Below are 24,553 nucleotides of genomic sequence, written 5' to 3'. Positions count from 1 at the left end.
GTAGAAAGTAATCTGAGCTGTCCCCAAGCAAGGTGGCCGTGACATTCCTCTCTGCATTGGCCTGGCTGGACTGACCACGGAGTTTTTTTATCGTTCCCTGCCTCATCCATTCCCACCTACTTATGCCTGTGGGAGAGAATGGGATAAAAAGGGTCTCATAAAAGGCTGCCTTTTCTGCATGCTGCTGCCTGTGGTTTGGGGCAGCCAGAGGTCACACTGCACTCTCTTGTTCACCTCCATGCCTGTACGAATTCATTTTAAAGTACCCCTGCTTTGTAAACATCTAAGGAGTAGTATTCCTAGTGCATAGATATGAAGGTGAGTCAAAGGAAAAGTTACTTGAATAAGGACATGGCATACACCAATACCTCTGGCATGGGTATTGATCCTAGTATAAATAAATAGAGGGAGAAGTAGGAAAAGACACATAAAAAAGACACATTAAATTTACAAGTTATATGGCAGGGTTAGATCCAAATAGTGCCAGGTTCTGAGCTGTGTCCCACCTACTATGCCCTAATGCTTTTGGAGCTGGCCTCGCAAACTGATCGACCACTACAAGAATTCAAGAGAGCCTATTTCCTCATTTTCACAGCGCAAAGAGTGCTCTGGGAGATCACAGAGCAGGAATATATAGAGTTAGAATCCCTTTCAGGGAGCAAATTCCTTTTGTGAAATTGGTGCTCAATTTAGCTGTCACTGCTGAAAGGGAAAAAGATGCAGAAGGAACTTTTAAGTCTACCAGCCACATCCCTTTAAGCAATCCATGCCGTGCCAACCAGTTTTATAAAACTCTGTATTTCATCTAAACTCCATTTAAGTCTAAATAATATTAATGCCCTGCTATGGTATTTCCCTTCTCACTGTTGATAATTACCAAGTTATTTCTGCTATAAACAAAGCAGTGTTCTTCTCTCTCTCTCTGCCTTATCATACCTGGTCCCAGAGCATTTTACTTTTAAACGTACCAATAAACTGCACTGAAATCCACAAGACTGTTTGAATACTTAAGTGCCTTCCTGGATCAAGATATCAGGATCTTGTAATGAAGTGTTTACAACTTTGCAATTATTTCCATGGTGACCAAACCGTGACCTCCAAAAATTTGTATACTTGGTGTCCCTAAATAGTAGACTAGGAAAAGTGGGGATGGAAAAAAAAACTGTGTAAGGAATGGTCATCATTTCCCATTGAAGCCCCTTCAGCAATATAGCCCTGGCTCATTTGTACAGCATGGAGATGGATTCTCTGCTGTCCTTCTACTCCCATCAGCAGCTGGGGGCAGTTGCAGCAGGGATGCAGAGGACTGGACTGAGATTGTCACTTGCTGGCTGGGTCTGCTGGAACGCAGCAGGAGCATCTTTCCTTTGTGCAAGTGTCGCTGTGAGTTACATCTCTAAAGCCAATTCTTAGCTTGGATTCTTCCTTCTGGTGCCTGTGTCTTCAGGTCATCTGCACTTAGGAGGAAGCAGTGCATAAGCATCCAAGGAAAAAAGCTGGCCCAGTGTATCTTATTTATTAATATTTACAGCCATCAGCACAATTCTGCAGACAATCTAATCTCAGGCAGCTTTAAAATTCAGTGCTTTTCAGAGCAGCGTTTCCCATCAGAAACAGAAGTGTGCACTCTGATGTGTAGAAAGGATTTCTCTTCCTCTTGGACAAAAAACCCAAAACAACACAAAAACAGGTTCCCACTTTTCTCAGCAGAGAATTTATATTGTTATTAAATTAAATGTATTATCATATTGTAATATGTTAGGGTGTCTTTTGCAGGATTTCTGAAGCGGCTCCTCATTAATCTACCGTAATTCATTTGTCAAAGCATATCTCAAAGCTACTTGATATCACAGTTACTTTAAGGTATGGCAGAGCTTTCCTTAGCAACAGGTTGTAATTTCAACCAGGCTGGTAAATGTGAGGTCAGAAGCTGGTTGCTGCAAATCTAGGAGGTTAAAATACACTGCACATCCTTGTTTCCTATTGCAATACCATCCTGAGCAAAAGTAAACACTGGGGTTACTCAGTGTACAGTTTTTGTCCTCTTGGAATGGCTCATTTAATATGAAGTGTATTTTGTGTTTATTACAGAGGTATTTATGTTTGGTCAAAATGGTATTAAAACCAGCCTTCATGTGATACAGGCACCTCAGGTGCAGATTTAGTGTCGAGCCCTGACCCGAGCAAGTATCTGTTACATCTCAGAGGCTGCGGGTCACCGCAGGACGGAGCTGCTGGAGTAGTGGTGCTGCGTGAAGAGGGAGGGGGGTGAGCAGCAGGCATCCTGACATGGGCAGGCATCCCAGCCCCAGGAGGCAGCCAGAAAACTTACTTCTGGAAGCAGAAGTTAGCAACGGCGAGCACATAGACTAGATGGCTACCAGCGACCACAGCTTCACTGAGTGTTTGACTGGGGCCAGGTTGGTGCAATCCAAAACACCAGAGGTCATTTGTTAAGTCCCAAACTTAGTGTGCTTGGCTACCACGGTGATAGAAAGTACCAGATTATGGTGGTGGCAGCAGTTTCCATCTCTGGGAATGGGGTGAGCGCAAGGAGGAGATAGCCAGCTGCTGCTTAAAGTCCCATTCTTCACTTCCTTCGAAGGTGACATGGTGGAAGGTTTGATATTTTTTATATACACCACTGATGGTAGCGCAGGACTCATGGTTATCCCAGCTTTATTTATGGGATATGCTATATAAAGGGTAATGTGGGTATGTTTTCAGGCGCTACCCAACCTTGTATGTTCTCCTTCCCTTACATATTTCTCTTCTTCCGTTGGACTGTTTCATCCTTATCTGTTGTTTTGTAAGATAACGATCCTTTGCCCAGCTCTGTGCATGCTGGGAAGACAAGACATGCCAGGAAGCCAAAAGTCCCGCAGACATCAGTGTGTTGGAAGTAGGTCTTTGTCCTTTACCATTGACTCTGACTGTCTGAACAGAGCAAAGAGACCGAGCAGGATTCAGCTGCAAGCTGGGATAGGATGAATTATTGTAAATAACTGAGCTGAGCCATTAGAAATAAGTTGCTAATGTAAGCAAGATTAACTTGATGTGCTGCCTAAAATGAGATATTAGAGTTGATAGGGGAGAGAGAGAAAACTTTTCATTTAGATGGAAACAGGACTGATTAATTAAGCAGTAACGAACAAGGAACCTTGCCTTGAATTGATATGAGGCTTGCAGTGCTAATTTAACACAAAGTACAGCTCCCAATTTGTTATTAAATTAAAACGGCTTTTAAAATTGTTTACATTTTTTTTTTCTTATCTGCTTCTGTGTGGCAAAATGATTATTCTGGCTAGTTAGAGAAACCAATCAGAGCAACAGAAAGTGTAGGTTGAAGGAGGGAAAGACTGTCCTGTTGTGTAATTAAGAAATATACACTAATATCCATGACATCATGAATAAGCACTTCAAAGTAGTAAGTGTGCTCTGTATTGCATATTAAACTAAACAATTAGCATGCTAACAAGCTGCTCTGGACATACAGTGAAAAGGCATGCACTTAAGGAAATGACTACTTTTTTTTTTTTAGTCTAAAGATCTGCTCACCTAACTGACAAATATTATTGAGGAGTAATGAGGAAGAAACGTTTCTCCTTCTTCTTCCTTTCCCCTTTCTTGCAATTTTCAAAGCAGTTTTAATTTGGCAGACTTTGTGATTGCCCCATACAAGGGAACTTTTGTTACCCCCATCAAAGTATATGATGGAAATGTGAGACATTGTGTGTCATAGACAAATCCTATGGAACAACAGGGAAAATAACCTTGTAGTGACATTGCTTTTTTAGACTCAAACAAGTTTTACTCTTGACAGGAATGATTCTATGTAATTTATTGTAGGATAGCTCAACAGTAGCAATTTGTCATGCATTGTGATGTAATTTGATGGGTTCATTTCTTAAGTGAGTTATGGATTATGGATTATCTCTGTATATCAACAACAGAGCTGTACCTTTTATGTAAATATTCCTTCAACTTTTCCTTCCTCTTCCAATCCATTTTCCATCATACAGAGATGACTTTTCTTCCATCTAATCTTTCTACTAATAAGGTGTTTAATAATTTAGCAGCCTAAAAAATGAGCATATTTTCAAAGGAGTTGGTATCAATGGTAGTGTAAGAGCCTCAGGCTACAAAAATGTGGATGAGGCTACCAAAGTTTTAGAGTCAGGATCCCAACTGTCTTTCTGCTTCAGGCAGCTATTTTATTAAAGTTGGTATTAAACAACACCGCCTAAGGTCTGATTAACAATTTATGCCTTCCTAAGAAGGATTAGCAGAAACCTATCATTTTTATATTTAAATCTTGATTTGCATCTAAGAGAAACCATACCCAGGTTTACATTTTCATTATTTATTATTTTTATCATTATTATTATTGCTGCCTCTGAAACATTGCTTAAGTGAACATTGCAGGCACCAGTTTGTTGTACTAATCTTTTAGTAGCTAATCCCCTCACATGTGTCAGAGGAAAAACTGGCCTCTTGCGTCATGCAATGGGCTCGATCCTGCAAAATGATGGCTTTTGTCCCTTCCTGGGCTCAGTTGCTTTTCACTGTCCCTGAAGTCCATTGGGATGGAGGGTGATCAGCACTTGGCAGAGTCAGGCTGAGATCTGCAAGCCCAGGAGCTGAATGTTGTCCAGCTAACACTACTTTAGAGAATGAAATCCAGATGTACACGACCAAGGTTTGCCGGATGTACTTTCCCAGAGAGGAATTTTCCTTTTTGACATTTACTTTGTGCAACTAGTCGCATCTCTGTCTCAGTGATGTTTTTCTATAAGCCACCCAGCCCTGCTTATTAGGTTACTGCTGGGCAGCCTCCGCTAGGAGAGGAGGCAAGGGGTGATCCTGCTGCTATATTCTGGGAAGCAATGGAGCAGGAGCTGTCGCTTTTTGCTATTACAGAGGCAGCCCAGGAAGGAGCGTGCTACCAGGTGGAAGGGGGTGGGGAGCAGATACCAGTAAATCTGCCGGCCAAACTCTGTGCACTCTCCTGAGTATAAAATCAGGCCAAAGACATGCAGCTTAGTGGAGCAGAGTAGAATTTATTTCACTTCTGGCAAAGCTATTTTTGATTTTAAAAAATGTGTTTAATGTTCAAATAGAAAATAATAACAATGGTCTGTTCTGCTCTCTCTTTTCAAATTGACCTAGTGTTCCCCCTTGACTTTGTCTTCTCCAAGTTCAGCTGCTTCAGAAAATTGTATGGCATATTTTCTTTTTTTTCCCTGTGCATTTCCATTTCTGATACTTTTCAGTGGATTTAACACTCATTTCACCAAGAGCTGGATGTGGTGGTCATAGGCTGTAGAGCTAAGGGAAAAGATTGTCAGCTAGGGGCTGTGAGCTCCACTGGCTCACAGCAAGGGAGACGTTATTTTTGTCCTCTTGAGCTTCCCTAGTCAGTAAGACACTAAAAGGCTCAAAAGAAATGCTGATATTTAAGCAACTTCATTGCTTTATTTGAATTCTCAACATCTCCATGGCTTTTCTTTTAATCAATAGCTTAGTTTTTGTCTTGGACTCAAGGGCTTTAAGTTCTAAAATACTAGAGCCATAATCTGAAAACTGCTGGTTCTTCAAAGCAAAAATGAGCATTAACACATTCAGAGGAAGATTTCTCATTTTCCTGGCTTTTCAGGATGTGATAAACTGAATTTTAGTTTTAGGGCTGCATTCACATTTTGAGGATCTGCTGTTAGAAGGACTCTGAGAATCACAATCAGAATATTTTCTTGTGGCACTTGCGTTCAGCATGTGCTTGTGGGCCATTACTGTCAGCGGGATTTAAGCAAATGCGCAAAAGATTGTGCTGACTCAGGGACTGAGCAGTACCTGTGAGGAATAAGGCCCTTAGATTCGGGATTAGCAACACTCTGGGTTTCTATCTTATTCTTAGTTCTGACTGAAATTTTATCTAGTCACGTTCTCAGTCAAAAGAGCACAAATGAATATTATTCCATTGATTTCCAGGGGGCTGTAATGATAAACATGAGCTGAAAAACTGGCCCAAGCAAGCAGAAGAAAACACATGAATAAATTATCAACAGTGGACATGCCCAGGAACTGAGAGCAGTCAGCTCCCCCCACTCTCTCCTCACTCTCCCATTAAAAAATCCTCAGCCATGTAGTCAGAGAGCAGGAGCAATATCATGGGACTTCTGTGGCCGGTGACACAGCAAACAATAGTGTGAGCAAATAGTTCATACTTAATCTGTGTGATGAATTATTTATCCAAACTATTCTACAGCAACATATTATTAGTTATTTGTATTACGTTAGTGCCCACAGGTTCTAATTGTGTGAAGCGGTGCTCTAACCTAATAAAGTCCCAGCAGGCAAATATGTTCAGAGAAATCAGTCTTGGTTGCAGGATTATTTGACCAAAATGTGGCTAACTTCACAGCAAATCCTATTAGAACAGAGTACTTAAGTGAGTTCTACCCTATAATAGATGTGCAAGTTAAACATGTCAGCTACGCTTTTGTTCAATTAAAGCACACTTATTAAAAAAAAAAAAAAAAGCTAAATGCTTACTATATTATGATTCATTCTGTAACCACTGAAATGATTTTAAAGTCTTCTGTGTACAGAATTTTCAGGTGAGGTCAATGTGATTTTCGTTCACAATGATGGCTTCTTGGTTCCCTTAAATGAATCAGAAATGAAAAAAAAAAGTAGGTCTGACCATAACGCACAAGAATATCTTATGTGGAGGAACAACATGGTATCAGGCCTAACGTAAAGATATCACAATTCTTTGATGAAAGGAAGAGAAAGAACTAGGAAATAAAAAGTGAGGTACAAAACAGTTGCTGGGAGCCCCTGGAGGTCAGTGGAGACCATAATATGTGCCTTTAGTGGTCTTCAGGATAAATTCTGCCCTCAGTATTCCACTGTATTTGTGGGTAGGACTGTTGCTAGGAAAATGGCCTCTTCTTTGCTTTTTCATTTTATTCCTATTCTGTGACTGCACAGTCTGAACTAGGCACTAACTAGTGCCTAGTTATATATAAGCTGTTCAGCCTCGGTCAATAGGTATTTTATGGTTATCCTCGCTGCAGAAAGCAACCCGGGATAACAGAGTTTTGTGGGAAATGTTGGCTTTGTTCCACATGAGTCTGCAACAGCACGCCACAGTTTGCAGACACGGACACGGTGTATGCGTCAAAAGAACTGCTAGATGAAAAAAATCTGTCAACACCTGGTTTGTACACATCTCTCAACCTCTACTTTTGGATGCTTATTGCTAATCGAGTTCCACCACACACCAATGCACTAAAATTTTCTCATGTGGACGTCATTTCCAGGAGAACATGTGGCTATCAGCTTGCAGTAGAGTGTCGGCTGGCCGGAATCCAAACCATAAAGTCAAATACCTTCACATGATGAAGGTGTTTGGAGACTGAACTGAGGTCCATGTTGTGCGACTAACCTCATCTTGACATGACTGAATGAGGGAAATATATGAAGTTGTGATCTCTTAACATCTGCTCCTGCCTTTTTTTCTGAATCTCTTCAGAACGAGCAGACACCCAGCTCTGCATCCACACACCCCGGCTTTAAATGGGTTACCAATACCCAGCTCTGCACTTGCGGCTTGAGTCTTTCTGCTGCTTCAACCCAGCTCTGAAATGTGTCCCTCCAGGTTAGTTTGCATAAACATAAAACCCCAAATTAGCATTGCAAGCAGCCATTGCCCTCAAAAACCAGTAGTTTGTCTGTGCTCAGTGCATATTTGCCATCTGCTAATGCATTAAAAAAAGAAAAAAAAAAAAAAGAATCTGGGCCAAGTCCTTAATTGGAGTAAATCCATGTTTAACTCTAGTAACTTTAAGAAACTGTCATCACCTTTACCAGCTGATGAACGGGCCTCTGCAACTGCAAAGCAGAGGATGCCTTGAAGCATTTGGGCTATGCATTGTTTCTGCCTGACTGAAGGGGTGCCAAGTGGAGGGAGTACATTTTCACGGAGGCAGCCTTCTGGTTGTTGTCCACTAGGGTGTATACCTACGAAATGCAAGCCTTCTGCACTTCTGACTGCTTGGCTCTAGGCACAACTCGCATACCTTGTAATATAAATACTCAGCTTTGCTTTCTCAGCTCTAACCCTTCCCATGCAAAGTCAGAGGCGTGGACACCGTGCCAAAAATAGGAAGCTGAACCATTAGTCCTGCAGAAATGATCTCTTTAAAAGCCATAAGCAAAGAGGGAAAAGGATATGGGACCATCTCACACCAGGAAGGACATTTTGGTTGTTTGTGGGATTTTTCCTCTATCAGGTAAAAAAAGCCTTAAAAGATTAAAATAACAAACCCAGTTATTTTGGACACAAGAGTGAGCATTTTGACCCGACCCCTGCTCAGGACGAGTAGCGTGTAACAGCCAGGCTCGTGCTACGCCGTTACTATTCAGGCCACTGGCACTGGAAAAAAAATACAGGACTGTCAAGGAAAGAAATGTAGAATGGTGTTTGTGGATTAAACTGCTGTTTAAATGGATTTATAAAGCATATGATTATATTTTCCTTCTAAAATTCTCTCTATTTTCAAAAAGAAAGAGAAAGAGAGACTCTTGGCATTTATCTTTTCCCCCCAAGACAGTGGACTGGTAGATGCCCCTCAGGGAGGGATATCTGAGAACAGAACAGAACACTCTCCGAAAGCTTTTAACTAACACTACTTGGACAAGGTAATTCAGTAAGAGTGTTTAAAAGGCCTCACAAGAGAAATTTTGCATCTTTACTTCACGGCTCGCCCTCACATGCCTGTCTCTTTCAATAAACTATTACTCTGCCATTGAGAGCACCTGGCTTGCTGGCTGGTGTCACACATCTTTCAGTCTGTTGATACCAACATAGCTGATATTCCTCAGGGGATTGGCAAGCAAACGGGTTTTGAAAGCCCTCTACCTTCAAGGCCTGTACTCAAACCCCAGCTAGAACAGATGCCAGCAGTCGAAAGCACTATTAGTACCACCTAATGGCTCTTCAGAGGACTATCTAAGCAAAACAACTATTTCCATTCCCTTTCATACAGAAGAAAAAAAATAGTGGGGGGTTGTATTAATAGCATCATCTGTTGAGAACTTCAGTGGCACTGGCCCGTGAACCAGTAACAGAAGTGGCGTGGAGTACATCCCTGCAAAACAAGCTCTAGGCTCTTTGGCGAGGTGGGCTGAAGAAACTCTCATTGCTGCTGTTTTTCCATTATCTGTTCTGTGGACAAATAAAGGTCTTCAGCCTCCGCAGCAGCCAGCATTTACACTGCAGAAGCAAGAAGCATTGCATCAGTAGAGAGATTTAAAAGGGGAAAAAAAAAAAAAAAAAAAAAAAAAAAAAAAAAAAAAAAAAAAAAAAAAAAAAAAGCTCATTCCAAGGTAGCTGATTTGCCGTGGAGAGGCACAGGAAAGATTCCTGAAATTTTGGGCCCCTGAGTTACTCAAAAAGCCCATAGCCTGTGTTTTCTCATATCTGCAGAGAACTACAGGCAGGGGAGTCTCTTATCTCAGGGTGGAATTCGCTTTTCTCACACTCTAGTCATGCAGTGAAAGACCTGCAGTGAATATACCTGCTGCATTTAGGCTGCATTTTTAAATCTTAAAACTGGCTTGCAATATCTTGTGATGGAGGGGGAACAGGAAAGAGGGGACAAAAGACACTCACAGTTTTGCAACCACCCATTAGAGACCAGTTTTTAAAAAGGAATTGGATAACTCAAGGTTTAAGTGTCAGTGCCCTTCCTTTGATGAGTAACTCATGCTGAGTTCAAATTTGTTTATAAAGTGCATTTTATCACTATCTTTTAAGGTCTTTAAAGCCCAGAGCAGATCATTTGCAAATTTACAATGGAAAAATTATTTCATGAAGCCAGTGGTGGCTCACTTGAATAGGAGTTTGCAGACCTGGACACTGGTGTTTGAAGAGTCTCTGTGTGTTCATGCTTTGTAGACATGCCCCTTAACAGAAGTATGGGCAGGCAACAAGAAACCATATGGCATGCGTTCATAAATAGGGCAGATTTTGCCCTTGCACAAATAGCTGTATATGCATCTAAAATGCATATAGATGTTCATCCCATGCAAACACCTTTTTCTTCCACTTAAATCTAAGTCAGACCTAAAGCTCAGCCTTAAGTCTCAGTTTATCAGACAGACAAATCAGTATTCTTCCAAGGGAAAAGCATAGCAAAAACGTGCTATGTAACGACTGAGGACATGATCCTGTTTTCTGTCATTTAGACTGCTCAAATGACAGGACCTACATTCGCTCTTATTTACATTGGATTATTGGTCTTCTCTCTCCACTGGAGATCCTGGCAACATTTTCAATGGACTTCTACGAGTTTGGGAGGTTGAGATTTTACCCATAGATTTTGGTGAAATTATTCTCAGCTTATGTGACTAGTAGCAATGAATCAGGCCCTTATATTTTAGGTTTTTGGTGGTGTTTATTTCATCTCGAAATGCACTGCATATGTCATTCCTTGTTGTCCACTCTTAGCATTCATTTTCCTTAAAGCTCTGACCTGTTAAGGTAAAGATATTATTATACAGGGATTTTAATTTTCACTAAAAAAGTAAAATTCCTAGTTCTTGCATATAAAGCAAGCCTTGAGAACATGAAGTCTACCAAGGGGGAAAAAGACAAAAGAACAATCTTAAGTTATTTTTAAGTCAGTCCAACTTATGATTTATTTGGAGCCTCGGGGTTGGCGATACAGTTAATTGCAATAATTCATTACTTCCGTACTAACTAGCAGCTTATTACATTACCAGCAAACTTACCTCTCAGCTTTCTGGAGCAAGGCAGGTTTCAGGACTCCACCTCCCAGTTCCTGTGGTCTCACTGGCTCACCCCTGCACAGTCTGGCCAAAGACATGCAGACGCCTTGGTCACAAGCGGCTAAATAAAACGGAAATGTATCAAGCAAAGGTGAATGATAATGACTGTAACACTTAGCACTTACATGTTCCTCCGTGTCCAAGTGCTTCACAAGTAGGAACTAATTACGATATGTTCAGTAATAATGGTATGTTCAGAGAGATGCTAAATTGTGTCCTTACTGTAATAAACTGCTGTGCTGGGATAGGAAATCACTAGATTACAAGATAGAAGGAGGCAGCTTTAGGATAATCCCTCTGTAACCTCATGCACCCAGGTCCCTCACTGGAGATGGCACAGATCTAGACTTCCGCGCAAAGACCTACTCTTTTTTTGGGGGGAGAGGTTTATACCTTGCCTGCATTGCTTTTGTTTCAGCTGTATCGATGCAAAGGGGCTGTGGGGCTACAGGAACTTCTGTCTTTGTTCATGATAGGACACAGAAGAAGAGTTGGGAAAACACTTCTTAACTGCCACAGGTTTAAAGAAAGCTGACTAACCCCCAAAGCATTTTCAGTTACATATTGCAGAGCAAGAGAGAAAAAAAAATTCCCTCTTTGCTGTTCTGCTTGTACTGCTGCAGCAAAGTCATCTTGTGTTTTCTCCTTGAAATATGTGATGTCACAAAAAAATTAATTACTTGAGCAAAAAGAAATAGGATTGCAGGGAAAAAACAGATTTGTAATATTATCGTGATTATAGCTACAGGTAGTAGATAATCTCCTGCTTTCTCTTGTGGGAGAAAAGACAGCTTGTTTTAAAAACTTACTAAAAAAAAATTCCCATTTTTTACGAGGTGTCTAGCAAAAAAGAAAAGGAAAAAGCATCATCCATGGATTTTTGCATTTACTTATTTGTAGAAAAACTTCCAAGGGATAATTCACATTTCAATGTTGTCTTGTTTTTTAACTTCAGCCGATAACCCTTTTCAGAAATTAAGTCCACTGCATGGAAGAGGTGGTGGCAGATGCTTTCTAAGAGGCAACTAAATTGTGTGGGTTGTGCTTTCCCTCTGCTGAACTGACCACTCTCCAGGCTCAGCTGGGCCGCCCCGGAGCTGCTCCTCGGGGGTGCCAGGACATGGTGTCGCAATTCTTTTTAAAACAGAACTGCGGTTGCCCACCAGGGAAAGACGAAGTCATTCTGGAAGAGAGGGAACTATTAACCAACAAAGTTTTGGGCATTAAACGAACTTTGGAAACGAGCAGGATGTTCTATTGACTTGGCCAAGCTCCCAAACAACTGAAGGTTATGGCATTTCTGAGCTTGCCCAGCACATATTTTTGAAGGCAATTCTGCTTTTCCCTGTAAGGGATGGTGTGTAGGTGAGCCTTTGAAGGCAATTCTGCTTTTCCCTGTAAGGTGATGGTGTGTAGCACCCTCTCCACGGGTGCTCTGGGCATAGAAGGTCTTAAAAAAATATACAGTCCCTAAATGACAGCGGTGGATACCCTAGTTACTGGCAATTTTCAGGGTTATGGAAGAACACCCCCCCCAACTTTATTTTCTTGACATTAAAAATTTATATGGAAATACCAGCCCTGTAAAATCCATTGATTACTTGTTCTAATGCAAGAGAGAAGGCATTTCTGAACCTCTTCACTGGTTATAATATAGATTTAATGAAGGTGGATGTTGCCAGTTTCATGGATGGTAACAACTCAGGTTGTAGTCTTTCTGCTGGTCATTGCTTAAGTGGCATTTGATGGCAGTTTCCCTAGGCTAAGCTGCTGAACATCTTTTTCTCCTCTCAGCTTTCTAAAAATTAAGTGTAATTCAACACCTGTGAATGTTAGCCTGCAGATTACAAGATAGCCAAAATTCTAACTGGTGCTCATTTAACGACGTCATTATTCTTTTTAAATAAATAAAAAAGTTGGTCCTTTCTTATTGGCAAGAAGTATGATTACTTTTTTCCTCCACCTACTCAGTTCAGTAAATCCTATAACTTGGGCAAATTATAAAACCAATTTTTAAAGGTATTACAGCACAATTTTACAACAGATAAAAAAAACAAACCGAAAACTTTTCCCCCCCCCCCCCAACCCTTCTTAAAACAGTACCTCTTTGACCTAAGCTTTCATGGCTAGCAAAGCATTAAAAACATGGAAGATATTAGATTATTGGTATAGTTAGCATAGCCCATGATTTATTTAACTAGAAGAAATAGTTAATTTTCTAAAATGCTGTTTTAAGAAAACAATAGCAAACAGAAGGTGTTTACACTCAGAAGACTAGGGTAATGCCTTTATCAGGAAAAAAAAAACAAAAACCAAACAACAAGACAGAGTCGAAAACAAACAAACAAAAATCCCCAGCTACCCAAATAGGCTGTGGAAAATGGGAATGATTAAAAAAAAAATCTCTGATCAAAAAAACATCTGCATGCTAATCCTGGTGTTTTCAAGTGGAACAACAGAGTAAGAGGAAAAAACCCACACATTTAAGAAGAAATGTGAGAAGCAAACAAAAAAATAATGATGAATGGAAAAATATGAGGAAGTCAGAAAAATTCAGAGAATGAAACAGATTGAATCTGTGCGTTCTTTTGCAATGGAGCTTCTGTTGGTGTGACTGCATATTCAGCAGTGTGAGTATTATAATTAAAGACTGTCAGCTCAAGCAAAATGTTTTAAAACCTTCCTATTAATAAGCAGATAAACTGCTTAAAAATACTAATTATATTAGGAAAAAGGGAAGTGTTTCATTTTTGTGTTTCAATTCCTTTCATCTGCTATAACACATTTAAATAGCAGATGTCTCTCCCAGGCAGTGTTTGGTAGCGGTACTGTTGATTTCGATACCGAGGTGGTAAGAACATCTATATGGAGGGGTTTGGTGCTGTGCTGCAGGTCCCAGAGCTCGCTGGTACCCGTGCAAGGGTCGAGTCCAGCGCCAGGCAGAGATCCCACAACAGCAGACGAGCTGTACCAGCGCTGTGCCGCGTCCCGGCTGGTTAACTCTGCCCGTCAGCAGGACGGATGGGGCAAGGTGCAGCGCGGTGCTGGTACGGTGGGGCTGCTGGCAGCGCCTGGGAGGGCAGGGGGCTCTCCGCATTGCACTCCGCTGCGCAGCCCTGTAGGCATACCCTTACAAGTCTGCAGACAAAGAGCATGACTCTGTACAACGCAGGCAGCAAGCACTGTGCAGTGCTTTATCCCAGGTTCGGACCAGAATGGGAGTGCGTGAGAAAGAGCTCCCGAGCACTGTGAAACGTGGATGCTAGGTCGATGCAAATCTCTTTCATCTCTGGAGTTTGGAAATTTTTTCACACCGAATTGCAATTAAAGTAGCTGCTTCTTTTTGTAAGACCAAGACAATGCTATCAGGGTATTGGACAAAGGACAGTTACAAGCACAAAAAAACTTAATTTAAGCTAAAATGAAAATTAGCTCTGGTGGTCGCAGGTTAGACCAGATGAACCCAATCTTGCAAATACTTATGCACAGATGTATTTTTAGAGATACAAATAGTCTCAAGCACTTATATGTGTAGTCACTCGCCTAGTTTTGCTTATCATTCAGAAAGGTTTAAGGAAGATCCAATCGTTACATGTCATGATCTTAAGGAAGATCATCATTACAATGTAGCTTGCAAACCCACACCTCTTTAGGTCTCTTTAAGATACCATTCCAACGCAAATAACTCAAAGTTAGCTGAACTGTGAAAAACGGCAGGGAAAAAAAGCTGATGTATATATTCATCCTGGGCTCCCAGGAAAACATTTGTTATTTGGAAAGCCACTCTGAGCTTGCTTTTTTAGCACCCAAAAGTATCAGAACATCTTAAGATTTTTGTCAGGCTCTACCCACGAGGCTGCAGTGCGCTTTTTCTCCCCATTGTGGCCAAACTGTGTTGTGAGCAAGACAGTTTACCTGAGGTGTCGTTACAAAGCGTGAGAAAATTGTCATCATAAATCATCAATGTGAAAATAAAAGCAACCTCTGAGATTGCAGGATTTCTTCCAAAATTTTCCCCTTGCTACGAAGTATCCTGTAATCTAACACTAGGTTTCTGTCTTTCTCAGTTGCTGAAGTGCTGTTCTGCATTTCTAGGTTTCCAGAGAGTCGCCATGGCAGTTAGACTGTTAACCCAACCTTGAAGAGCAAAAAACAGCACAAGCAACAGCCTGGTTATGAATCTATAAACATTACCTCATCCATTTCAGAGAAATTTTAACTCTCTTCCCCATTCATACAATGAGACACAAACTGCCAGCTCCAATGTCAACTGTTTAGATGCCAAAAACGCTAAACATGATAAAAAGTAATTTTAAAAAATCTGGAATAATAAAACACACATAACTGCAGCCTGGTGACATGCTGATTAGATAATTTTTGAGTCATTCAAAGACAAAACTAAACGCAGGGTGACATGCTGATTAGATAATTTTTGAGTAATTCAAAGACAAAACTAAATGCATTTCTCTCACGGTATATGTTTAACTTTGTTCTGTATAGAAATCTCAAAAAATGGCTGAAGTTTGGAATTTGGCAGATGAGTAGAGAGGAATGCATTCCACTACATGTTTGTGTAGCAGAATTATGCAATGCAATATGATGCACATCTAGACAAACAAAAGGCTTCACGTTTAGTGGATAGGATTTGAAAAGAACAGTATTTAATAACGTCAACGCTGAACATGATATTCCCTTCTCGTTCTTTCATCCAGTTGTTGCCTTTTTGTGCTATTGTAGTTTTATGTTTTGGTATCAGAAAATTATTTTGCTCACATTCAGGGTCAATCTCTCTTCTTTCCACAGTCCAGTCCTAACTATTTGGCCACTATTTCTTGCTGCACACTATTTTGTTTTAGGCTACTTAATTGGAAATGGTTAATTGGCCCTGGCGTCTTACGGCAGAGAAAATTATGTTCTTAAACTGTATTAAGCTCCCATAAATATTTCACTTCATGCTAGTTTCTCTGCTTCTAGCTGAGCTGTCTAAAGTGCTCAAAAAAACCCTTTTTTTGTCACAGTTAAACACTTTACTAGGACACAGTGAAAGGATTAGCCGTTTGTGTTTTAAAATGTGTATCAGTGAAGGAGATACTTTTTTTTTTTTAAAGGCTGGCAGTTCTTTCCCTTCTACCCTTAAATCATTTGCCGAGCTACATATCCCATCAAACACCCATTTTAATTTTTTTTTTAAAGCGTCAGCGGAGCGAGTCCGATGACAAGTTCAGTCCCGGGCCGGCGGCCGGCTGCAAAGCCTGGAGCTCCCCCGCGTGGCGGCCGGGGGGCCGGGGGCTGCTCCCGCCGCCGGGTCGGGCTTCCCTGCACCTCCCGCCTGGGAATTTGGCACAAGAATTCTGCCCTGCCATCGGGTACAAACATGCGTCGTTAACATTGACGCTGCAGCACCGCTTTTAATCATTTTTTAAAAAGCTCAAGCTTTTGTCGCTGTTTTTACTGAGTCTAGTTTTGCTGCAAGGTTTTCTCCTAGAGCAACGAAGAAGGGGGAACAAATTCCTCCAGAGGGTGGTTTAGTAAGACTTTGGTGGCCTGAGTCATCCCCTTGGGTTGTGGCTCATTTCCAGCCCGGAGTCGCCGCGGGTGCCGCAGAGCTTTGGTGTGACCCAGTGGGGCCATGGATGCCATGGCAATTGTAAGGCCAGGTCACGGCCCTTGACAGAAGGAGAGGAGCTCCATGAAGGAGGGCTGTGTTGTTCTGTCAGACAGACGTGGTAAACACAGCAAAGGCAAAGAGTGGGGGGCTAAAAATACCGCATCTTTCCACTGAGCATTCACAGTGGAGGCATTTGGCCGCGGGACAGAACGGCGCTGTGGACAGATGTGGAAATGGTTTAAAAGTTTTTTGCCACCAGCAGTATGTTGCCATGCCGCTACCAACGGTTAGTATTGGTAGAGTGCAATATTAAGTTGAGTGCAAAATCGCCTAGACTTACTCAAACGAGTCTCCACTGACGTATAGATTAAGTGTGCAGACTTTGTACCAGAGTGGCTGAGGACTGCGCCCGTGTAGACCTCTCTGTGTTTAGGTGTGGAGACAAAGACTTCCAACTGAGGTGCTGCGACTGACCTTTTGGTCTGAGCCCTGCAGAGGTATCTGCATCATCTGACTATGGCTCTTATCTCCGCAGTTGCCTCAGTGAGCTCCAGAGCTTATGTATTGGATCAGCCTGCGCCTGCCGTGAAGAGCGAGAGGGTGGTTTTGGCCCCTCTCCACCAGTTATATTAGCAACATGCAGGCCACGGAGGATGAATATTTTTTTCTGGCAAGCACAAAAATTCACCAAGATAGCGAGCACAAGAAGTCACAAGGGCTGATAGCATCGACTCTTTCCTCAAGTTTTTCAGTATCCTTCTTTCGATATACGTAACAAGGCAGCGTGCTTTTATCTGGACACACTGCTGCTTCTTGCAGCTTCAATTTATACCCAGCTAGTGTCATTTCAAAATCCCGGCTTCGAATCAAATGTGAAAGCGCAGAGCTTAGAGATTTTGCCTTGAACATCCCACCCTTCCTTTACTTTCTACTAGCCCCAGTGAGAATACTGAAGGAGCACTATATCATGCTCAGTACATTATGCCTGTGATGAGAGTCACAGTGCAATAATATGGACACAATTTTGCCCATCTATTTCCACAAGGTGGTTCCTTTAATGGCTTGGTAAAGCACTCATGCAATTGAGTTGCATTAACGGGGACTGAAAATGGGTTAAGTTATCGGTTTAATGAATGAAAAATCAAATACCAAAAAGCCCAGCCTCCAGCCAGCTAGGTCTCAAATATCAATCTTTGGCCTTAAATAATTCTGCTATTGTTATTCCCTTTCCACAGTCAGACCCTGTTTGCATTAGTGCAGATTTGGCACCATTCCTCTAGCATAAATCTGCCCTCCCTCAGCCCTGGAAGGCTTATCCCAAAATAGGTGAATTCTCAGACTGAGCAGAGCTTTCCTAGCAGTTTTTGTATTACACTTCCTGCAGAGAGTATAAGTCAGGACTTGGTCTAAAATGTCCTTTATCACCCTGTTGAACCCCTGCTGTGTTTAGCAGCTGGCACAACTTAAAATAGCCTTCAGGTTACTCTAAATATTGCTGAATTTCCTGGGAACATAGCACTAGGAGGAATCATTTGGGGCATTGAGTCCAGTGCTCCCATAACCACAAGTCTCCACATAACAGACATCTAGTTTGCAGGAGTGCACAGCACACTTCACCCTTCACTACGTCCTGTAACCCACCTGAGACTTGAAGTAGAAGATGCAGAAGAAGCTTAAAAATGGCAAAACATTGCAATAAAGGAAAGGAAGAGATCAAGGGTACGATCTGGCAGAAACTGACTGAGGACTAGTAGTATGTAAGGATGGCTTAAAGCCACCTTTAACCTTACCTTTGGTCCCCAAGCTGCCACAGCTTGAAATGAGTCAGGCTCCCCTGTGCTGCTTTTGTGCAATGCTAACTTTGTAATCCTTTTTAGAAGTACAAAGCATTGGCAAAAAGATTTGTGGCACTCATTTTAAAGCCCAAGTGCTTTGTAACTGTGTAGGAGTTTGTACCATATGGTTTCTGCTGGATCATGTAACATCATACTGATGAGCTGAAAAACGCATGATAAAATAGTTTCATTCGATACTGGCCAGAAGCAAGATCTTGCTCACTGTGGTAACGTACTGCCCCAAGTCATGTCCCTGTCAATATATCGCCGTATAAAATACAGGCTCGTATGGCACGTGAACACTGTTCTACTCTCTTTATAATACATGAAAACCACGACTGATTTTGGAGGAATGCATTGTCTCAAATTGTACCTCTGCTTTTCCTACTTTCTTGCTACATTTCCACTAAAAAACCCACCATGGGTAGAGTTAATATCTTGATTATTTTAAGGGCCCACTGAAAAGGATTGTGATCCTGTCAGTCATTCTGGTTTCTTTTAATGAATAATTAAAAATATGAATGTGAAAGATGTTCAGAAATTATTTTCAGGAGCTTGAATTTTACTTGCCAGCTTTTCCATTGCTTATTAGTTAGATTGACAATGAGCCATTATTGCTCACCCGATAGACTTCTATGTAATACTGGACACAGTGGCAGGGCATCATGTTTCCCCAGAAAGGAGCAGTCCAAAAGCAATAATAATTCCTCTTCTTCAGAAGTCTAGCTGTTTGCAAAAGTCTGGAAAAGATTATGTCCTTATTTTCTAGTACGTCTACAGTTTTGTGCTGCAGTTGAGCCAAAAGAGGCATAGCAAAATACATGTTTAAGAGCACTAATAAGAACATGTCTGAGAAACTAGTCTTATCAGGACACACGTAGCTGTTGGAATAAATAATAACAAGGGAAGGATCTTGAAATTTTCTCGTGTTTGAAATACAGCAACCAGAAAGTCTTAGGGAAAGACTAAAAAAATGCTGTTAGCAGTAACTAACATGCAAGAATCCTGCCCCCGCTCCCATTTCCTCCTCTCCCTCACGCGCTTGCAATATGTTGTAAGGGTGCAAGTGTGAAAAAGTACACATACGGAGTTACTTGTAGGCAGTACAGAGACACTTGTCATTTTTCTTGGTGTGCGTATTTATTTTTGATGGCTAAACATCACAATTTGTCCATTATCATGGAATGAATTAGGAAGTAGGTTTTGCACCTGGCATGTTATTGTTTGCTCTGAAATCTTGTAAGGTGTTAGAAGTTAGAGTATCACTTCAGGTGGATCACAGGGACCTAATTTTCCCTGTAATTTAAATTTAGTTTATATCCTTGATACTACATTACACTGAAAGCTCTCCTTATACACATCCTAATACAGCCATATACTGACAGTCACCATTCATTCAAACAAAACCTTGTAAAAATCTATTTTATATGAGAATATGAATAATTTCTGACTTGTTGACTTCTATAATAAAGCCGAAGATCTTATAGAGCATTGTTTGTTGGGAGGGGAGCGAGTAGGCTGGTAGGTTTTTGTTTGGAGTATCCGGGCAGGTATATAATGTTTCACATGTTGTATGGGCTTGACTCGTCTTGCATATTTATGCAACACTGTGGGATCAGCAGAGATAAACATCATTTGTCAGATGTCTATGATTTATCGGTTCTCATTCACATCACTGTTGTAATTCCTGGTACCTTCCACTCTTACGGCTGCTTTGCAGTACACCCCACAACTCTAAGCTTTGTGGCCCCATCCCTAAATGTATAAATACATAGGAGAGGAAATGTTTTTTTCATGTAACAGGAATATGTACTGCAGGAACCACTGCAACACATAATCCTGCTAAACCCAACTTCACTAATGTCCAAAAGGGAACGGGACACGTGTGCCAAAAGGGAATGGGATACATGCCCCAGGGTCCCCACGACTGCTTTTGGAAAGTCCATAATACCTCAGATTTTCAGAGTTCAAAGCAGTCTCTAACTCTACCACATTAGGATCCCGACATGGAAAGCAGATTATCCCCACATCAGCCTATTGCTGGGATCTTTGACCATTCCTCTAGATGCTGACCATCCACCAGATGCTGGCCACCTTCAGAGAAGAGATACCAGACTAGATCTGCCATGTGTTCGTTCTCACACAGCACAATGGCTCTAATCCTACGTTCCACATATTTTTTCAGTGCTTCAGGAGTTCAGATTCTAACTCAGGTTGAACTCTGCTGTAATAAAATAGCTGTGGCCTGGAAGTGTTATGATGCCCAATCTTTTAATGCAACAGCTAGAAGAGACAGAAGAGCACAGATGTAGCAAATGCCACTGCACAGTATGCTCTCCAGTTACCTGGAGGCGTTATGCTGTACAAAAGCATAATGTCATCAAGCACTTGGGTGATTCAGCTCCTCCCCATCCTTGGTACTACCTTGTAAGAGGTATAATTGAGCTCTTTTTTCTGTTCTTTTCAGATTTTTTTTGCTATGTGTTTTTGTAAAGTCAAACAAATAAGAAAATTAATGACAGCATATGAGTGCACCACAGAATAATGCTACTTAAGGACTGCTGTGCCTTTGGCTCCAGTTAACCTTAGTGTTTGTTATAGGTTGCAACCAGCTGAATCAATCACAGCTCCTTTGGTTGGGGAAAAAAATCCATCATTATTGCATCCACACACAGATATATACATTATTTTCCTAAAGTATCATAATCCTCTACTTACCAAAGAGCGCCTGTGATAGCTGGGAGGAGATGAAACTCAATTTTCCTTCACATCTGCTTGATCCTTCGGTATAATCAGCACCGCATGCACCAGGCAAGGTCACAAACTATGGCAATGTTCATCACAACATGCAATCTCCCCATTCTAGTGCCATTAACTGCTCAGCAACCTCTCCTTCTCCATCCCACTGTTTTTAATCTGCTAGAGCACTTCAGAGCGGGAACGGGAGAGCTCGCCTCACAGACCCGTTTCCAAGATCACTGTCACAGACCACACTTTGAGAAGGAGTCAGCGGTGAACCACTACCCCATTTGTTTCAGTGGAATAAGAAAAAGAACATCACAGTGGGATTTAATTTCAGGTTTGCTGGCCAGCACCTGCATCTAGGAAGAGATTCTGATGGCACCGGCATTACAGGCATTGCAGTATCTCCTCTGAGTAACTTCCTGATAGTTTGTAGAGACCTGTAGCTCATCTAGAGACAGTGGGACCAAAAGCATAGTTTATTTTCTTCCTTTTATTTTTTAAAAGGAGAGAGAGTCAGTGGTATCATTGCCCTCTGTTACAAAGGCAGTTATTTGCAGAATGATATGGTCAATGATGCACTATGATTTTCTGAAAGCCTATTTGCTTAGCCTGCACTGTTTTGGCTGAATTTTTGTTCAAAGCCTGTAGTTTGCTTGAACCAGAAATTAAAGCAGAGCATATATCACCTGAGACAAGGGTGGGAGGTCCTGATGTATCTGACCTAATATTATTTCATATGACTCTTATTGCGCTGCAGTTGCTTCCTTCATAAAAGCAGACCTTTTCCAAGCTACCTCCCTGCAGATCTGATGGGTCAGATGCACTCCCCTTGGCTTTGCTGACTACCTCTCTCCCTGACACTCATTGGGCTCTCCTCCCACGTAGGTCTCTCCCTCCCCAGCTCACAAGACAGCGCCTCGGCACTGCGCTGCCTCGCTGTCCCTGGGTAAAGGTTTGCCACGCGCGAGGGTTAGAGCACCCAGATGTTAGCCGCTTACTTTGAAGTTGCCCTTAGCTCAAACAAGGTGAGGTAAAAGCGAGTAGAAGCATTATGAAATAAGCAAGATAAGCACAGGTGCACAGAAGTAAAAAGATAACCAAGTCCCTGTCTTCCAAGTAACAACATCAGCTCTAAATAGCTTGCTCTGTATGTATCCAGCTGATGAGCTGACAGATACTTCACAGCCCTCTGGCTGAGGATTTGGTTCTTATGCAAACCTATGACTTCAGATTGCATTCACGCAAGAGGATCCAGGATTTTTATAGAACCAGATGCATCTTTTGGCAGGAGGTATATATGTGTGTGTGTGTGGAGGGGGGCACATTCAAATTCAAATTCTCCTCTCCCTTTTCTTTCCCTGCAAGGGAAATTGTTAACTCAGGGAAGACATTTATGTTACCAGACCATTGTTTGCTTTTCCCAGTTTCAGAAACACTATTGTACTTTGGGAATGGCAAGGTGCGGTGGTCTCCAGCATAGATGATAAACAGAGTTGCCTCGCTCCTGGCCTGCCAGCCTGTTGCAAGACAAAATGTTCTTTGCTGTTTGGCAAAGGGAAAGTCTCAGTACAAAGCTTCCTCCCACATGGAGCCTTCCACCACACTTACAGATGTGTCACTGGAAAAAAACTGAGGCTGCCCTGAACTTGCAGAGCAATCAGAAGAGTTCATTCACCTTCTTCCCTACCCGGCTCAAACACAAAATGCCTGTTTGGAAGGCGTAAGTTAAAAAAACTTGCTGGAAACATAAAACCATTTATTTCAATGAGTGAGCGATAAGATGCAGAAATCCATCCCTCACCTGTAATCCCTACTGTTTTTATGTGCACTGAAAAAGTACTTCTATCAGCATGATGCCAGCCCATCATTTCTTAGATAATGATCAACATTTTCTCTGTTACGCTCTGCTTCTTAGGCCTCGATTCAGCAAAGCATTCAGGTACATCTTTATCTTTAGGTCTGCTAGGAGCCTTCAGTAAAAGCAGACAGTTTGAAAGTAAAGTGCTCTGCTAAATTGGGCCCTTCACAGGACTAAAGAGAAAGCTCACACAAGAGCAAAGCAGCATTGCTTTCCTTCCAGTCACACTTGTTTTATTCACTTGCTCTTGCTGTGTACAGCTGTGGATTGCTGGCAGTGTGCTTGGATGGAATTTGAGGGATTTACAGCTTCAAAGATGAGGATGTGCCAGCCTTTAAAACAAGCTTGTATAAACACAGGAAACAAAAGTATCCATGTAAACAAAGGGAGGCAATGCATATATTCACACCTGAGCAAACACACACACTTTTACATGCAGCCCTGTATCAGCAATGCTCCAGCAGGTTATATAGCATTCGCTGTATCAGCAGACATAGTTCTCATTTCTGCTATTGCTTTTCTCTTTGCTTCATGATCAGAGAAGCACTGGGGCCAAGCCTGCTAATTTTGCAGCACACTGTAAAATGTATGAAGAGGTTTCAAAAGCTCTGTCAGTGTCTCATCTGTACTGAACTAGCATTATAGTTGTGCTCAGGGGGTGCAGTACACTACATATCATTGAATTCTTACCTTATTTTGTGTTGTCCATGCACTTTTTGAGTTTCTGTACTTTTTTTTTGCCTGTTAGCGTGGATTTGTCTGTTGTCTTGCTGAGATTTTGTGGGGAGGGAGCTGTTGTTTGATTTTTGAAAAGACAGATTTTAAAACATACCCCCTAATTCGAAAGGATTGTAGAGCCTGTGTGTAATCATAGAGATCAGAGGATCAGAAGTAGAAAAAAACTTATGTTGCAAATACTGAGCATTTCTGAACTCTGCCACAAAAGAGCCACCAGATATCCCAATACCTCAGAAGGAGCAGGTTGCTTCCTTGTAGTCTTTACTGCCTTGGCTCCTTCCCTACCCTGCCACTAACTACACCAAGAAGCACCATCTCCATGGCTGGTGTGAAATGAGCTAGATTTTATTTCCTGCTCCATTACAGAGTGGCATGTGTAAGTCACCACAGAGGTATTAGTCTTTTGGGGGCTACTGAGGGCCACCCTCAATACCACAGAATCATAGAATGGTTTGGGTTGGGAGGGACCTCCAAAGATCATCTAGTCCAACCCCCCTGCAATGAGCAGGGACATCTTCAACTAGATCAGGTTGCTCAGAGCCCCATCCAATCTAACTTTTGATGTTACCAGGTAAATACTGATCCTGGATGCACAGCCACAGCATGTGAAGCCTGCCATGTCCGAGCACACTTAACCAGCTAGTGCACTAGTCTGGCAGGACCCTGGGTTATTCAGGCTCACTGTCATACCCTCAGAGTTGTATAGGCTGACGTCTTGTATAGCCCCAAGTCCCATTTACTTCAATGAGAGGTAGAAACGTTCAGCCCTAATCACAGTTAGCTCAGGCTTGACACACTCTTCTGTGTGAGATTTACAAAGATTTAATGTTACTTCAAGAGACTTGCAAAAGTCCCTGAGGGAGTTCATCCATGGGAGTTAGATGCCTTCACAGGATGCACAGAAGTCAGCCA

This window comes from Aptenodytes forsteri, unplaced genomic scaffold (genome assembly GCF_000699145.1).
Source record: "Aptenodytes forsteri isolate BGI_AS27 unplaced genomic scaffold, ASM69914v1 Scaffold81, whole genome shotgun sequence".
In the NCBI taxonomy this organism is placed as follows: Eukaryota; Metazoa; Chordata; class Aves; order Sphenisciformes; family Spheniscidae; genus Aptenodytes; species Aptenodytes forsteri.
Note: the sequence above shows the minus strand (reverse complement) of the source record.